Source organism: Physeter macrocephalus, chromosome 6 (assembly GCF_002837175.3).
Source record: "Physeter macrocephalus isolate SW-GA chromosome 6, ASM283717v5, whole genome shotgun sequence".
Classification (NCBI taxonomy): Eukaryota; Metazoa; Chordata; class Mammalia; order Artiodactyla; family Physeteridae; genus Physeter; species Physeter macrocephalus.
Window position 1 is genome coordinate 90603184 of NC_041219.1, and position 16606 is coordinate 90619789.

Genomic DNA, 16606 nt, shown 5'->3' on the forward strand with positions numbered 1-16606 from the left:
CTAGGGAGTGGGGAGTCGGGAAATCTCCAACTCCTTTCCTGGTCCCCTTGCTGGACACTCCTAATACTCCATTCTTCTCACACTGTTACCTTGGCCCTTCCGGATTTGAGCTCCATCTCTTTCCTGAGCGTAGGGATGGTAGTCATGGCTGCATTTCCCAAGGCCGGGAAGAATATGACTGACAGCTTTGCAGGAGCCTCCATGTCTGTGGCCTTGTTTCCTTGCCCCCTTTGCCAGGGAGGACATGAGGCTGTTCCCAGACAGGGCTTGTTCCTTCTGCTTACCTGGGTCCCCCTCACAGAGCACCTCCTTCAGGTCCCCCTGTTCTCTGCTTAGCAGTCACCTCCTGCTCCAGCACAGGCATCTTGCTGCCCTGTTCACAGAGACAATGCTAGAGATTTCCTCTCAGTGCAGAGTAGCGTGTGGCCTGGGGGCCCAGGGACCTGTGACGGTGGGATGTCCTTGGAGCTGGGTGGTCCAAAGGTGGGTTAAAACTACTAAGGACACCAGTAGGGCAGGGTCGCTAAATAAAAAATTAATCATGTAATCTCTGATATTTGCTTTTTTTTAAGCATACAGGTGGTCATCACGGTAAAAGCCAAAACTTTGTTGGACTTCTTTATACTTACTTTACCATTTGAATTGCTTTTATCTGAATACCAATTTTTTCAAAGCTGGCACTTGTAAAAGTTTTAATCCAGCTCCAAGGGCTCTGCATTGTCCCTAAGCAAAAGGAAAATTAACCTGGAAAAATCAGTCCTATGTGGCCCCCAAAATGGGGGTGGAGTGATGGCAGTGTGCCAGAAATAAGGGGTATAGGCTTTGGGGCCAAGGGGCTTAGGTTCAGGCCCCAGAGCCATAATGTGCTACCAGAGAGACCCTCAGCTCACCCTGTGTTCTCTCCCCTCTAGACGGTGCAGTATTATTTGACTCTACTTCAGTGGATTGTAATGAAGGTCAGTAAGACTGCAGATGCCCAGGCAGGTTGAAAATAGTCACCACATCAATATCAGTCATCATTAGAGCAAAGGGTGGAGGGAATGTCCCAGAAAGACCATCAGACGCTTTATGATGGCATCTTGTCCACCTCTCGGCTTCTAGACCAACCCAAATATACACAGGGAAGAAGACCCCAGGCCTTCTCAGTCTAATTCTGGCCTCACCACACTGTGAGGGTGGTCTCTCTCTCTACTGCTGAAATAAACACCTTTGGGTTAGTAAACAACAACAGTTTAATTCAAGGTAAATTTCCAAAAGGACTCCCTTTGCTAATTACAAACACAATGTCACCGGGCCTCCAGGGAGAGTGGACCCCACCGTAAGCAGCCCTGTCCAAGTAGGGCTTCTTGGTCCCTGTGGTGTCAGCGGCGACTGTGATCTCTGAGTTCACCCTCTTCCTTCTGGCCAGGGCAGAGCGCAGCCCCGTGTGCTGTTTCTATCGTGTGAGTGCACTGTCACAGCCTACTAGTTGAAAATTGGCTCTCCTTGGATGGCCCTCAAGCACTGCATTTTTTTCCAGCAAGTCTCACCAGACCCACAGATGAATTTATCTTCCCTGCGTGCACCATTCGGCTGTTTCTGTTTCAGGAACTGCTAGCTCAATGAGTTCCACTGTTCTATGGAGCTGGCCAAACAGCCGTGGCTCTGTTCTCTCCGCCAGACCCTGGGGCCTGGAGTTCTGCCTCCGGGAATTCCAGAATTTGAGAATGTTAGAGCTGGAAGACACCTCAGCCCTCACCTAGTCTTGCCCCAACCTCTGTACAGATGGGGAAACTGAAGCCTAGGGAGGGGAAGTCCTTCAGGAGCACAGAACGTCAGCCTTTCCTTTAAGCTGTGCAGGCAGCACTTTCTCCGGCCTGCTGGCCTCTCGGCCATGGAGAGCTGGGGCCCTCCCAGGCAGCCCACTCCATTGCTGGAACGCTAGGAACGTTCTTCCTAACGTTGGGCTAAAACTGACCCCCTGACTCCCTTTGTTGCTCATCTTTTTGTGCAGTCTCCATGGAGAGACAGGACCGACCTATAAAGAACAATTTAGAAATCAGTTCATCCTCAAAGGGAGTGGAGCAGACCGTCCCGGGTCTTTCCCGGGCAGCCTCTACCACCAGATTGGAGAGAAGGCCCAGTATCCTCATCACAGATACTTGGATTCAAATCACACTCGATTGCTTAAGAGCTATTGTGATGGTGAGCATGTTACTTAACCTCAGTTCCCTCATCTGCAAAAATAGGGATAATGGTAGTTTCCACCTCTAAAGGCTGTTGTGAAGATGCAACGAAATAATATGAAAAGTGATTAAGCACAGAGCTGGTCAGAAAGCAAGCAATGTGGTTTGTTGATGCTGTCGGAAGAGCATAGGCTCTGGATTCATATTGCTTTCATTTAAATCGCAGCTCCTTCACTCCTTCGTTTATGTATCATACTTGACTTCGAACAAGTTACTTAAATTTCCTGGGCCTCATATTCTGCATCAGTTTGGATACTTGCAAGTTACAAAAAAAAAAAAAAAAAAAAAAATTCCAACTCAACTATCTTAAATAATAATGGACTTTATTAATTCACATAACAGAAAATCCTAAGGTCATAAGAGTTTCAGGAATAGTCTGATCAGGGCTTCAGCTTGTACTCTGTGATTCTCTTGGCTTGGCTTGGCTTTGCTAATATGTTGGTTCATCCTCACCTATGATGATGGCTTACCTATGATCCTAAGATCGCTACCAGCAGTCCCAGGCCTCACACCTGCACATATCACAGTCTAACATTAAAAGGAAAGAGAAGAGCGGCCTTTTCTTTCCTCATCATTAAATCAACTTCTGCTCTACACTTCGTTTGGATCAACCTGAAAGAGTTTCTCGGGCATGAGTGATGGGATTACCCTGATTGGCTCAGATCTACCAGGTTCTGCCCTTGGAATTGGGCATGGTGTCAACCCTACCGAACTGCAAGTTTGCTCCTTAGTGGGGGTGGGGTGTGATGGATGCTGAGAAAGTAACCACCATGTCCTCTGCAGAGGACATTTGTCAGGGCTGGATTAGATAAGGTATGAAAAGTGTTCAGAGTAGCACCTGACCCACAGGTTTTTTTGTTTGTGTGTTTGTTTGTTTTTGTCGGTAGCACCATGTGGCACGTGGGATCTTAGTTCGCCAACCAGGGATTGAACCTGCGTCCCCTGCAGTGGAAGCATGGGGTCTTAACCACTGGACCACCAGGGAAGTCCCAGTGCTAACCATTTTTTATGAACTATCATTGTTATTAGCATCCTGAGCTCATGCCGTGAATCAGTTTTCAAATGCATTTCTGATGGCCAGTTTGGGGTACAGTCCCAGTAGCATCACCAAGCCTATTCCTTTCTCTTTCACAGCAACCATGTTCCTGCTGCCCTACTCCTTGTTTCTTTCTCCCTTAGGACTCTGTTCAGCCTCAGGCCACTGGGAACCCTTTAGGCCCTGCAGTGCCAACAGCCTGCTTGTGAGTATGGCTTCTGTAGCTCCCTAGCGCTCTCCTAGCTTTGGTGGACAGCTTTGCTGCATGGCTCTGTTCCCAAAGTAGAGCTTTCTTTATAGTCTTTCCCCATTTTAACTTCTCCCTCCAAAAGTTGCTTTAAGGCATCCAGGACCCCAGCTTTATTCTCCCCTTTGATCTGTGTCACTCAAAGTACACCAGCTCCAAGTTCCAGGGAGATAATATGTCCCCCCTGCTGGCCCCATAAATTATCTCAGGAGAGATAAACCTTCCCTCCTAGACGAAAGTTTCAAGGGTGTCTTCAATGGCACGTGTCCTACCAACCTGATTTTAAGTTGATCAACCCCAAGTTTGGGTGATAAAAAACTATGGGAGATTTCTTACCGCAAAGGACTTCACTTACGTGGTTAATATTAGAACCTACTCTTCTCCAAATGGCTGATGCTGGAGGCTCCTCTTTGACATTCTGGCTGCAGAACAGAGAGCCTCTCCTGCAGCTTTCAGGTGGCGTGAGTGGTCTGGGTACTAAGACTCTAATGACTTCTAGGTCAGCATCAGCCCGTTGCCAGTGCCTGGAGAAATGTGTCCGAATGGGTCATCCCCTTTTGTCATCTTGCTGGCACCGTCCAGCTTAGAGAGTCCATTGGACACCCTTCTAGGGATGTGCCCAGTGGCCCTGGCAGTTGGGGATGGCAGGGGCTAGTTGTTATTCTTCTAGTTTACAGAGAAGAGAATGAGGCTGGAAGACTTTAAATGGTTTGTACAAGACCACTCAGCTCAAAAGTGGGAGAGCTGGGACTTGAATCTAGGGCCTCTTGAATCCAATGCCAGTGTTCTTTTTACTCCTGCAGATTCGTTTCTTGCCTTTGGACCTGTCTCTGGGGAAGGAATACCCTGAGAAACCTCAGTCAGGCTTGTCTTCCTGCCTAGACCAGCCTGAACCAGAGCAGGAGCTGGTGCAGCTAAGCAGGAACGGGCCCTAAAGCCCAGCTCTGCCCCTGCGCGGCCTTCCCTTGGGGCTGGGGGCACACACAGTGGGGATCCCAGGAATTGGACCAAATCCTTAGTTACATCTGTAAACATGGCTGCAGTCTCTTCTGATCCCTCGAGCTCCATAGCTGTGTGCGTGAACATTTCTCACTGTTTTCTTTCTCCTTTAACTTCAGTCTCCTCCCCAGGTCTCCTCTCCATTGAACTTGATTTTCCTCTTAATTTCTCTCTTGATATCCAGCGTATCTCAGTTGGCCTTTATCTCTTGTTGCTTTCTTCTTTCTGCTTTTTCTCTCCCTCCTTTTTCAGAACTTCCTGGGTTAAGCAGGCAGGGAGATGCTTCAGCAGTGCTAGGGGAGAGAGGCCGCTGAGCTGCCTTCCCCTCCCCCTCCTCTCCCCCCTCCCCCCGCCCCCGCCATGCCCTCCATCGGCAGCTGCCCTGCACCCCTCTCACTTGGGCCCTGGACCCTCCTCACCTTAGCCAGCTCCTCCTTGATGTGTGGGGCTGAGACGAAGGTACACGGGGGCCGTCAGAGCCACTTCTCTGGGTACAAAAGCTTCTTTCTCCCCTTCAGAGATGAGGTTTCCAGGCAGGTTATTTTTATAGCAGGGCTCAGGCAGGAGCCTTCAGAGAAAATAAACAAAGTCACACACACCAGTCCTTCACACTCCTCAGCCCCTTCCCTGGAGAGGGGCCCAGCCTGGCTGTGCCGACACAGGGACACCCACCTCCCCAGAGGGGCCACGGAAGCTGCTGCCTGGATGGAGAGAGGCCGGGAGGTCCGTGTGGGGGGAGGGGCTCCTGCAAGTGAGACAGACAAAAGCCCTCTGCGGCTGGTCCTGTTCGTCCAAAGGGGGTCCGGGAGGAGAGTGTTGAAACCCTGGGGCCCCATCTCACCATCTGGGCCAGGGTCTTGGGTTCTGCATCTGTAGGGGAGAGTCAGATTTAAATTCAAATTTAACCCCGATTTTCTAATTGCCCGTCAAAGCCAGTCACTGTGCTTGGAGCTTTCAAACACATTTCATCTATTCCCCATCACTGCATCCAGTAGAATTCAGTTCAACAAATTGCCCCTTTGCATCCACCGCTGTGTGCCCTGTTTCAGGTGCCTGAGAGACAAGAGTACACAAGACACATAGAGGCGAGTCCTCAGAGGGCTTTCTGGACTGGGGAGAGGTGCAATACGGGGCTACAAGAACCTGAGGGAGGTATTGTCATGCTCACTTTGCAGATGAGAAAACCGAGGCTCAAACGAGGTGAAGTGGCTTGTCCAAGGGAAGCCTGGGCCTTGGAAATCAAGGGCATGGGGGATTTCTCGGGGCAGGTTTCTGCTAAGGGGACGAGGAGGGCAAGAAGCCTGAGCCGGGGTGGAGACAAGGCACAAGTCCACGTCCAGTTTTCCTGGGGTCCCCGATCGTCACATTCCAGACCTAGGGTGGGGCACGCACAGTTCCCAACCCTTGAGGGCGGGCAGGCGGGCAGCAATGCCTTGTCTACCAGATCCCCAGAAAGGAAGGCCTTTCATAACTAGGTTCCCTGAAGTCTCCTCCAAGCTCCTTTATGAGGAAGCATGAGGTTAAAAAGGCTTCATAAATCACACACATTGCCCGTTGGGAAGGACAGAAATATACAGCCCCCGAGCATACCTGCCCAGAGAAGGCAAACAGCTCCCCCAGGCCGGCACCCTCCCCGCCTTCGCAGAGCCAGTCCCTGACTAGGGGCAGGTCCTCGCCGCCACCACCCCCCCCCCCCCCCGCCCCGGACAGGGAATTCCAGATCCCAGTGTTCACGTTAATGGCCCTTCAGGAGGAGTGAGCTTCAGTGCTGCCTCAGCCCCATAAAAAGGCTGCTCATTCAGCCTTTTTATGACTAATTGTGGAGTGAAAGGAATGTGTCCCCAGTTCAGCAGTCTCGAGTATCAGGAGGTCACGTTCTAGTGAGTTCTTGAAGAGCCAGAGGAGCCCCAAATAACACATTCTGGTATCTGTACTCCCTTATCTTGGAAATGGAGCTAATGATACTTGGGCGGTGGGGTTACTAAGAGCTTCCCCCCCCCCCCCCCCCGCCCCGGACAGGGAATTCCAGATCCCAGTGTTCACGTTAATGGCCCTTCAGGAGGAGTGAGCTTCAGTGCTGCCTCAGCCCCATAAAAAGGCTGCTCATTCAGCCTTTTTATGACTAATTGTGGAGTGAAAGGAATGTGTCCCCAGTTCAGCAGTCTCGAGTATCAGGAGGTCACGTTCTAGTGAGTTCTTGAAGAGCCAGAGGAGCCCCAAATAACACATTCTGGTATCTGTACTCCCTTATCTTGGAAATGGAGCTAATGATACTTGGGCGGTGGGGTTACTAAGAGCTTCCAGATAGGCAGCGCTTAGCACAGCGCCTGACGCACCGGAGGTCTGAGCTGTTGCCGGCCCCACTCCCCGAGGACCAGACTAAATATACATTCATTCATCAAACGGATGTTGAGCGCATGCTGGCACTGAGTACGTGCCAGTGCCGGGCACTGGGGGTTCAGAGTCCCCTGAGGCCCAGCCTCCATCTCCAGATGTTCACATAATGGAAGCTGTTCAGACCTCACCTCTGGGACCCTTAGGATCAGGCAAGAGAAGCTGGCAGCCCTTCCAGGACCCAGGGCCTTCCCTTCCCGCCTTGAGCCCGGGGCATCCTCTTTTAACGTCCCCAGTTCGCGTCCCACCCCTCTCCCAGGTCGCAGTTGATTATTTTCATTCGACTGCGGGCCGACCTCAGTATGGTTTACTGGCCTTTACCTCCTGCGGCCACTCTCATCTGACACCTGGAATGCCGCTCTGAGCTGCTTCGTGGGCCTTTCTGTCTCTGCTAATGAGGCTTTCTAACAAAGCCCTGCGTCACCGGAGTCTGCTCACAGAGGGACCGCTGGAACGCCGCCTGGGGACCCGGGCTCTGTGGGTGGAAGGGGAGGGCTGAGGAAACACAGCATTTCTTTCAGAAAAGGCTGAGGCCTGGGCGGGGCAGGGAAGGCACGCTGCTTCCTCCAGGCTGGCTCCAGGGTGGCCACGGGCCATTTGCTGGAGAACTCGTCCTAAGCCCCAGGCTCTGGGACTGTCTCTATAGCCAACCTGAACAAGGGCCGAGGGGCCAGACCAGGGAGCAGGGCCTGGACCTGCAGGGGGCGCCCAGCACGGGGCCTGGGAGAAGGAGTCCTGGGTGGGTGTGGGCTGCGGGCCTCTCTCCCCGGTCCGCACAGGTGGCCTTGCACGTGTCCAGGCACCGTCCTGTCTCCGCCCACCTGCTCTGGGGACGCTTCATGCTCCCGGGAAGACTCCAGCTATTCGGCCAAATTTGAAGGATAAGAGGTAGATGGTTCCACAAAGAGCCCTGGAGGCTAAAGGTAACTTGGTCCAGAGAAGAGAAGGCCATGAGATGGCCCAGGAATAGATGCTCTTCAAGGCTCCAAAGGGTCCTTAGACCCAGGAAAAGGAACGCAGCTCTCAGGCTCCATGGAGCCTACTATCAAGAGAATGTAAGAAAACACATCACAGGACGGCCACGATCAATCAACAAATGTCTATCAAACACCTACTCCCTGGAAAACAAGTGCCAAAAGGCCGCTCTTGGCAAGAACTAATTCAAGGAAGGTACAGCCACCGCAGTTTACTTGCTGTTACTGTGTGTCTGGTGCTATGCCAGGAGCATCTCATTGGGTTCTCCCAACAAAACTGGGAGGAGGTAGATGTTGCTGTCATTACCCACTCGTTACAGATGAGGCAATTGGGTAACAGAGAGGGTAAGTAACTGACTCAAGGACACACAGCTGGTAAGCAGTCGAGTCAGGATCAGAACTCACAGCCTGCCTGTGAGCATTATGCTGTAGTAGCTGTCCCTCCTCAGGAGGGAGGAGGTTTGGGGGCCTCAGAGGAGGTTGAGGAGGAGCAGGACAGGTTGGAGGTGGGTGGGCAGTTCACCGCGGTGGAGCAGTTTGAGCAGAGGGGAGATCAAAGGAAGGAGACCAGATGCCTGGGAAGTGAGTACACTGGGCCTGAGGCAGAGATCGGAAAGACGGATTCAGAAGGGCTTCGAGTGCCAGGCTGAGGAGTCGGCCTCCATCCTGCCCGCAATGGGGACTTACAGAGGGCTTCTGAGCAGTTCGACCGAAACTCCATGAGAGTAGCATTTGAGGACAGCAAGTCGGGCCAGGTGTACAGACCACAGGGGGCAGACAGAACCACCATCCAGGGAGCTGTGACATGTCACCAGAGCTCTTTGGACATGGAGCAGCCCCTCTCTCTGCCCTGCCCAGGGTAGGACCCTCCTGTTTAGATCAAAACCTTGTCCGTGTCTAGGAAGCTTTAGGTGAGGGTTGAGATCAAGCATGCAGTGTTCCCAGATGGATCTGTCAGATCTGAGGGCCACCTGCGCTACTATTGATTTTATAGTTTCCTTAAGTCAACTCTCTCATTCTCTTTTCCTTTACTCAAGTTTACGTGAACTGAAAACTCTGTATCATGGCATTGATAGTCTACCTTTTCCTCCAATGCACATTAAAATAAATACATTACAAAAATGTATAACTATTAAGACGAAAAATATTTACCCGTGTTCCACCTAAAATCACCCTAGGGACCTCTGCACTTAGGAGATATTGGTGACCCTCCCCCGGCTCCCCCACTTGAAGTGATCTCATTCAAAGATTTCACATTTGGAAAAAGCAAGTCAGAAATCACTCAGAGCCAAGGGAGGGGAGGAGGCCAGGCATCGGGGGTGGGGTGCTCTGTAAATCAGGCCCAGCCGGCCGGGTGCTGGTGGGTGTGAGACTGAGGGGCTGGGGGCAGCAGAGAGAGCTGCCCGGGGAAGTGAATGAGGCCTTGTTGAGAGGCGTGGCAGCTAGGCAGTGTGCAGAGACCATGCTGCAAGTGTAAAGTTTCCAATAACTTTTACGGATGGTTTCTTAATAAACATTTGAGCCATCTGTCTGGACTGGAACATCCATTATCCCAGGCTCCTGGAGATGGGGCTTGGGGAGGGGCTGCTGTCTCATGCACCTCTCCCACGATGTCCCCTCTCCCCATCCTCGACTTGTCCCCTTCTTCTTCGTTTTTGTCATAATTGGAATAGCTTCCGTCTGCTGAGTGTCGACTGAGCCCAGTGCTGTCCGTGGTGGTCTACATTCAGCCTTATTGAATCCTCACAATTACTTTATAAGGCAGGTGCTTGAATGGTGCCACTTTTACATGTCCGGAAACGTGTAAGCACATCAGGTTGCAGAGCTGCTAAGTGGCAGAGCCTGGCTAGCCCTTTGGGCCCAGATCTGTGTGACCCCCAAGCCCATGCTCTGAGCCACCTGATAACTCTTTCTCGCCCATGCCAGCACACTGCCTGCCCTTTCCTCCTCCACTTCTCCTTTCGAAGCCAATCTCAGCTGGTGCCTCTCCTCTCAAACATCACTAGGGAAATACCTCCCCCCACCCGAGGTGTCAGAACGGGCATCACTCATGAATATAGCAGGCTGGTCCATAGGGCAGCTGACCTTTCTGTGATGGGACTGATTAATCTAATGCAGAGAAACCTTCTGAGCCATTGAAAGCCACTTGGATTATTGGCTCTGGCTTCAAATAAACAGGATAAATTAACTTCAGCCAAAAAAGAAATGGTTCCTGGTGTCTTTCTCTGAATCTGGTGCGTCAAAGACAACCGAGTTCTAGTTGGAAGCATGATCTTCTTACAAGCACCTTCCCGTGGTGTCCCTTGCTCTGTTTAGTTGATGTATGTGAATTGATAATAATCTAAAAAAAATATTATAGATGCTTAATGGCCTTGCTGGGCCTATCCAAAGATAGAATGTTACAGGAGAGGAAAACATCTCAAGAAGAAAGGTTCTCAGATGTCAGGAGGCAGAAATGGTGGCCTTGAAGCATTCCATCTGCAGCCCTAGTAAACCCCCGACACACAGCTCAACACGAATCAATCAGCCTGTTGTGTCTAGTCCACTAAAACTAGCCAAACTGACTTCAACCCTGTATTTCTTGGGTCTGGAGTTTTGTAGGGCCCATTTGATCTGTAAATGTATAATTTTCAAAAACCCCCAGTGAGGAAGCAGCCAGCTGGTAGTTATAACCCATGAAGAGGAGGTGCTCTCATCCTCTGTGCAGAAAAGAAGTCAATTTAGATTATTCAAAACTCTGGATCGACTGATGCATACATGTGTGCACTCAAACCCTGCCATGACCTCTCTTACGTTGTGTTTGCGCGCAGATTATAAGCTTCCTCAGGGCAGAGACCATGGACCAGGGAAGTCCTTCTTCCAAGATGGAGACCAAGTCAGAGAGGTCCTCAGGGCCCATGGGACGCCATGTCCATGTGTCACCCTCTGATTAGCATTTGGCTCTCGCAGGGCTGTGGGCCTCTGGTGTTGGAGGATCCACATATGTTCTACTCTAACACAATCAAGAAGGATAAAAGATGGAAAGATAAAAACATTAGCTAAGGAATCTCAGCAGCTGATGAGCCCAAGTACCAGCCATCCAATGGATGGGGGTGAAGCCCTGGGCCAGGGGTCAGGCCTGAGAACTGGTCCAGTCCCCCTCTTTGCCTATGAAGGCTGCTCAGAGGGAAGAATCATGGACCCAGGCTCTGGACGGCTTCACTGAAGGACAGAGAACACTTGTTACAAGCAGTTCTGCAGGGTTGAAATTCCACTTCAGGTCTCAGTACCTAAAGTCATTTTTCTTCCTTATTTATGTTTCCTGTGGAAAGTCTGAAGAAAAACCTCTGGAGCATCTTTTGAGCGTGCATTTGGAAGGGAGGAAATATGTTCCCTCTCTGCTGGGCAAACACAGCAAACATTGGTGCTTTCACAACTCGGACACAAGCTGGTTTTCAAAGCCTCTCGCTTGGCAGCCCCGAGGAGCTCGTCGGAGGGGTGAGGGGAACAGCACCTGGGCCGAGGAGGTTTGCTTTGGGAGCAGAGCTTGGAATTTGTGAGTCCTCGACTCCAAGCACATCCAAACGGAGCAGCCACGGACCCCTTCGGCGCAAGCTCGCTCAGGCAACTGGGGCTCCGGCTGCCTGGGGAGGGGCTGGAGGGCCAAGGGCCTCGGATGACCGGCTCCCTGATCCCACGAAGCCTGTGCTGGGGTGTTGGAGGCTTAGCAGAGAGGATGCAGATGGACAAAGATGGCCTCAGGGACTCTGGTGCCCCTCTCTGGGTGATGCTGAGGAGAGAGGGTGGAGGTGAGAGCGAAGGGGACATGCTTCTGCACCCACAAATATTTCCAGGCTTCCAAACACTAATCAGGGAAACCACTGGAAAGCAGTTGTTCCTGTAAAGCTAGAACTGTGAGATGGCAGCTACCCACTGTGGGCTGTCTGGTTTTTGCAATGTGGTCTGCAGCAAGGGTTTCCTTCCCCGCCCCTCCGCCGCCCCACCTCCCTCCCTCCCTTCCTTCTTTCCTTCCTTCCTCCACCATTTCTCTCATGAGGGAATCATATAATAAACTCCCAAGCACCCATCAATAGCAATGATCAACTCATGGCCCATCTTGTTTCACCTATAACTTCACCTACCCCACCCACTCCATGCCCTCCAACTGGAATCTATTGAAGCAAATTCTAGACATCATGTTATCCATAGATAGCTAGATTTTTTTTTTTCTTTAGGTATTGGACTCTGACAAACACCAAGAACCCTCCTTCCCCTAGGCCTATGTATACATTTGCAAATCACTGCAGGGGTTCAGGGAACATCCGAAGTGCATCCAAAGGCCTTAAATTGAAAACCTCTGTTATATAGGATCATCTCTATCTCCAAAGGAAAACTTTCCTTTTGATATCTTGGAACTCTCAGCTGTTCCTTCTAAGGAGATGTACTCTCTTGTTTTATTTGCAGTGGCTGTTTATTGAGTGCAGGGGACCATGCTGGGTGATTGTTGGGGGAGGTGAAAGAAGCCAGGGCAGGGCAGCTGCCTTGCAGGTGCTTTCAGTCTGGTGGTGGGGTGGAGAGGGGGGAGCCGCAGGAAGGAGCCCACAGGCTGAGGGGGGAAGAACTCCGCCTTGAGAGGAGGAGGAACCTCTTCTGCATAATCTCTCCCGGGGGGTTGTTTATTGGCCAGCATTAGTTAGGTCTTTTAGTGGCTGTTAATGTGTTTGTTTAGGGTCTGTTGTAATGTCTCGAAGATAAGGACCAGCTCAGTTTACACTCAACCTTCAAGAACTGGGCTTGGGGCCTAGGGTACCTGTGAGGGAAGCGAGGCGGTGACCAAGGGCCTTCTTGGGCTCCTGAAATTGGCAAGGAAGACACTGCGAGGATCCTCCAGTGCACAGGGGAGAAGGGCTTCCCTCCGGGCTGGACAAAGAGCCAGATTTTTTAATGAGGAAACACACTTGGTTCTCTTTTTGATTTTCTTTTGAGAGGAGGTATGGGAGCAAAGACATTTTTGATGCGGGGCTCTTTGGAGAGAGCTTAGAATCTTTCTGATTTTAATAGGCAACTTTTTGCTATTCCCCCACCCCCATCCCGTCCCACCCCAGTGTCTGCAAACCCAGAGACCTGCAGTCAAGTCCAAGTGGCACCTAAAGAAAAGACAGGCTGTGGTGCTGGTGCACGGGGAACTAGGCCAGTGGGGCAGCAGGGGAAGCACTGAGACAGGCGCAAACACGCTCTGGAAGTGACAACATAGTAAAGATGGCATTTCCACCAGAGAGGAAAGACAGACTTCTCAATAAATGTTCTGGAACAACTGGGTAGACACTCGGGGGGAAAAAAGTTAAAGTCAGATTTATACCTCACACCTTAAGATGAAATAAATTGCGTATGGATGAAAAGTTTAAATGTAAAAATTAAACTCTGAAAAAACTCCAAGAAACCATGAGGAAAAATTTAAATCTATGAATTAAGCCAGAAATCAAAATAAAATAATTTTGACCATAAAAAATAAAAGGTTTTTGCATGGCAAAACAAAAAACAAAAAAATCACCATAGGCAAACTCAAAAGACGAAATGTGAAACCATGAGAAAATACTTGCAACTATTAATGCAGTATTATTTCATCAAAAGACTAGAAATGGCCCAAATGTCCATCAAAAGAGGATTGGTTAAATAAATTATGGTTTATCCACACAGTGGAATACTAAGCAACCAATAAAATAATGAGGCCATTTTTAATGTGTTGATATGAAATCATCTCCAAGATATTAAAAAAGATGAAGTCCCATGTAGACCAGTGTGTAAAGTATGTTACTATTTGTGTTAAAACAGAGGACGGATGATATTTACCATTTGTAATGCGAGGCGGGGAACAGTTGCTGAGCTATGCTTGGAATCTCTCATGCTTGGAATCTCTCGGGAAGGATACCTGAGAACTTGTCATGTTGGTCTCTTCTGGGAGGGGAAGTAGGTGACTGCGAGGGAGACTTCATTTTTTTTGTAACTTTGGAATCTTGAATCATGTGAATGAATTACCTATTAAAAATAATAGTAAAGTTATGATATTTTTTCTTTAAAAAAAAAAGAAGAGAAAAGAAAGGAGAAAAACCAAGAGCACTTTCCTTTCTTTGTAGATGATGCAAAGCTGACCCAACCTGGTTCATGGTGAGTTGGCACCTCACTGCACTCTCCTCTCCTTTATGGGCTCTCCCAGCAGCCATGCTCACAGAGATTTTTAGGGAACAGTTGTCTGTAAAAGCTTACCACCAGGCCACGATTTCCATAAATTTGGGTTTCCAAGCCTTTCTTTTGAGTGGGGGACAGTTGATCCTATAGCTAGAGGATGTGAATCACAAGCAGCACTGATTCTGGGCAGGGACCATGTACTCTTCCTAAGAAAACTGTGTGCTTTACATGACTGTGCAATGGAGAACCCTGGCGAAACAAAAGAGGGTTATCTCCAGCCAGAAAGTTAGAGGGGAGAGAGAAAGAGAGATTGAGAGAGAGAGGAGGGGAGGGGAAGGAGAGAGAAAACAAAAAGAAGCAACTGAGTGCCCATCAAGCTGTGACTGGTGCGCCATGGTGCATCCATGCAGAGGAACACTGTGTCACATGACCATACAACGAAAGAAGAGGTGCTTCATCGGTGCCCAGTTGTTGCATATTTTTCACGCTTTACATGCCTGAGGTTGTGCTTTATACCATGAGCATGGGGTGAGGAAAAGAAACACAGGTATGGTGAAGCTTTATCAAAGAAACAAAAGTATTCTGAAGAACGCCTGCCTGGGTTTGGAAAGGATGGAAGGGGCTTCCTCACTTCCAAAGTAGTACAGGTGAGAGAGGGTTGGGCAGGGGAACTGGCCCACATTTTAGCCTGTGTTTCTACATCTCTTGTTACCTCACTGCGGTATCACTATTCTGATACTATCATCAATAGCAATCTGTTATTTAGGGAATAATTTTGCAGTTGCTTAAATGTGCAAATATTGCTTCTCTGACTGGACGATAACAAAGCAAGAGTGTTATTATTCCGCAAGTTCAGCTCCCTGCCTGTTGAAACGCTCCACTTATTTGGAGAAACAAGATCTCACACTTGAAGTCGACAGAGAAGAAGGAGGTAGATGCAGTTGGAAGGCCCAAGCTCTCCTTTTGCCTCTGGTCAAAACTAGCGCTGCTTTGGTCAAGTCCCTACCCTTCCTGCCAGGGCCAGCCAGGCCTAGGGTGAGAGGCAAGTAAGGCACTTGCTTTGGGTGCAAACTTTGAAGGACAGACAAAAAAGCCTTAGTAATCAAGATAAAGAGTTTTTTTTTTTGTTTTTTTTTTTTTGTTTTGGTTTTTTTTTTGCCTCTCACTGTTGTGGCCTCTCCCATTGCAGAGCACAGGCTCCAGATGCACAGGATGGCTCACAGGCCTAGCCGCTCCACGGCATGTGGGATCTTCCCGGACCGGGGCACGAACCCGTGTCCCCTGCATCGGCAGACTGACTCTCAACCACTGTGCCACCAGGGAAGCCCAAGATAAAGAGTATTTTAAGGTAATATTTTAAAAATAAAAATTAATACCAAAATATCCATGATGAACAGAATGTCCACCTTTGAAATAAAGATGGGGGCAGCATTACTGATTTCTGCTTTAGCTTTAGGCTCCATTATGGCTCACAGCTTTGCTCCCTAGGTCTCATTTCTCCATCTCTAAGTCAAGAGGGTTGGACCATTTGACCTTCCAGTAGCCTGCTGGGCCCTGATGATTTATGGCTCAGTAATGAAGTACCATTGAAGAATTAGGGAGCATTTAGCGAAGTGCTAATTGTGCAGCCTAGATAACAGTACAGGTGGGTGACAGGGAGTCTTCCTCGAGTCAGTGGGACAGCAATAAAGTTAAGACAGCTGGAGGAGATAACATTTAGCCAGCTTTCTTTCTCTGTTCCCACTGGGCATAACCTACCTATGCAGCCATGGAGGGAAGAAAATCCTCCTACTGCCTCTTTTCCTGATTCTCCCCCTAGAATTAGGTTCACATCCAGTCAGGGCAAAGAGAGAGCTTCATTCACATGTGGCTTGCGGCCAGGGGCCTGCTGGCTAACAAAACCTCCTAGGGATGTCTGGATGTCTGCAGGATGCTTGGTAACCTGCAGGTGGAGGTGGATTTGGAGGAGACAGCAGCAGATGTCCTTGCTCTGGCTGTCCTAGGACACTCCCAGTTCTGGCCCTTACTCTTCCCTTGCCCCAAATGGGCAAAGCATCATAGCTTGTTCCCTTGTTTCTGAGGTCACCCTTGTCTTGGCAGAGTCTTCTAAGGTCGACATGGAGAAGAGTTATAGACAGAAAGCTTAAGAAACTCTATGGACACGTCAAGACAAAGGGGCAAATAATCATATAGTTGTGGATCCCATTTCCACAGTGCATCACTTGCCTCACCAAATTACCCAAGTCAAGGATGAAATTCCTCAGTGAGACTCTGGAAATTGACGTTCCATACAGGGGCTGCAGCTCCATCCCTTGGGACAGCCATGCTGCTCATGGGACCCAGTTTTCTCAGAGCCTGATTTCAGATATGCTTTTCCCGAGTCTTTGCCAGCTGGAAGGTGAAGACTCATCTCCTGAAATGTCATTCATCACTAGAAAGTGACTGGGGCCTTTAAGGTCCTGTTCGAATCAACAGGATGAGAGAGTCCGGCTCTTCAGGAAAATCCACCTTTTCTCTTTGGCTCCAGTGACCCTCGGACATTTGCTGAGCTACAGGGAAGGACAGC